The following is a 1,933-nucleotide window of genomic DNA, read 5'->3' on the forward strand; positions in this document are numbered from 1 at the left end:
GGTGGGTCGCGACCACCGGCCACTCACCTCCTCCGGGTCAGATCCGAGGGGCCTGTTCTAAGCCGTTTGAAACCGCTTAGGCCGCCGCACACCCCGCAGTGTCCTCGTTGTTTATTGGTTCTCGACAGACCGCCCATCGCCCTGTTATTCGAGGGGCCTGTTCTAAGCCGTTTGAAACCGCTTAGGCCGCCGCACACCCCGCAGTGTCCTCGTTGTTTATTGGTTCTCGACAGACCGCCCATCGCCCTGTTATTGGTCCATTTGAAGGGACTGTGGGCACGCGCCGCCCGCAGCCTTAAAGGGGCCGTGCGCAGCAGTGTTTCCTTGGGGACCCGCGCTGCTTTCTCGCGTGGAGAGAGGGAGGGTCACTGGAGCGAAAGCTGCCGATCACCCGGCAAAGAAGCGCAAAAAAGGTGTGTGGAAAGCTGTGCATCCCAGCCGTCAGCATGTTTGCTTTATTTGACATCTAGCGATTTTTAAAAAATGTAATGTCATTCACCAAATATTGTTTGTGCAGTTGAGTGCGTGAGGGAAATGAGAAGCAGATGGGATATAGTGGAAGGAGCAGTGAGTGGAGCATGATGCTGGCGTCCTTGGACCAGCTCTGCGTAAACCACTTTTGTCAGGAAGTCACCTGGAACTTAGTTTCCCCATCTGTAAAACCCGATAAGGATGTTTTCCTTACAAGCTTAATGTGAAGATTTAATATAACTAATTGAATGTCTAGGGAAGAACTTTGAACAGTAGCGCATACTCCTGTTATTTATAAAAATGAGAGACGTAACCCTGCCGGTCTGGCTCAGTGGTTGAGCATTGACCTATGAACCTGGAGGTCAAGGTTCAATTCCTGTCCGAGCACATTCCTTAGTCCTCAGTAAGGGCGTGCAGGAGGCAGCCAATAGATGATTCTCTCTCATCATTGATGTTTCTATCTCTTTCTCCCTCTCCCTTCCTCTCTGAAATCAATAAAAATATATTTAAAAAAATAAAAGAGAGGAACGATTCTTGTAGGGTCTTGAATACTAGAGTAAGGAATTTGTACTCAAAAGTAGGAAAGGGGGAGCTATTGAAAGTTTCTGAGCAAGGGATTGACAAATCAGAATTGCACTTTATGAAAACTAATTAACTTGGTTGTCGAAAATGGGTTAGAGTTGGGATTCCGATATGAGGTCATAGCCCTGGAGATGACGAGAACAGATTCACGAAAGAGTGAAAGATTTGGCAACCAGCTAGATTAGGTGCAAAGGTGAGGTGGGGCCCATTTAGGGAGGTGAATCAGGATATGCCAGGATTTGAGTGTAGGGACTGGGAGGCGGTGATTGCCCAAATGAAAGTAGAAAGTCAGGAGAAGCCAGTCTCAAAGAGAAGACAAGGAGTTTAGTTTTAAACCTGTTTACTTTTATGTACCAATGAGACACTCAAATGGAATCATCTAAGTAGGCCTAGAAAACATAGAATGCAAGCTGGGAGAAGAGACGAGGCTCAAGTGGTCTAGATTTGGGAATCACCTCTGTAGAGTGAAAAAATGAAACTGCGGTAGTGGATGAGACCAGAGTCGGACAGTGGAGAGAATGAAAATGGGAGATGGTGACAGATCCATAGGTAGGGGAAGGAGAGAGGAACCAGAGCAAAAAGGTCACAGTAACCTCTGAGAAGTCAGTTATGAATATATAGAAGTAGTCTTCTTCAGTCATTGGTCATTGGCATGTTTACTTTATTTAAATATTATTGGAAATAAACGGAAGATTACAGGTAAGGAGAAAGTGACGGTAACCTCAAATTTGCTCAATAAAATTCATGTGGAGTCTGGGGCCCAGAGAGTTTTAGAACAAGATGTCAAAGTCCCTTTTTGTTTTACATGGCTCAGTGGTCGGCAAACTGCGGCTCGCGAGCCACACGCGGCTCTTTGGCCCCTTGAGTGTGGCTCTTCCAC

At 46.6% G+C, this 1,933-nt stretch overlaps 1 protein-coding gene across 2 annotated transcripts in view; it reads right to left on the minus strand.

The window, feature by feature from the left end:
• CKAP5 (cytoskeleton associated protein 5) overlaps positions 1-116 on the minus strand; it is a 116,478-nt gene extending 116,362 nt beyond the window's left edge. For both annotated transcript variants that reach the window (XM_005870798.2, XM_005870795.2), the window contains exon 1: positions 28-116. The gene's annotated coding sequence lies outside the window, so the exon portion shown is untranslated. The remainder of the gene's footprint in view (positions 1-27) is intronic.
• Positions 117-1,933: the final 1,817 nt, after the last annotated feature.

This window comes from Myotis brandtii, unplaced genomic scaffold (assembly GCF_000412655.1).
Source record: "Myotis brandtii unplaced genomic scaffold, ASM41265v1 scaffold324, whole genome shotgun sequence".
Classification (NCBI taxonomy): domain Eukaryota; kingdom Metazoa; phylum Chordata; class Mammalia; order Chiroptera; family Vespertilionidae; genus Myotis; species Myotis brandtii.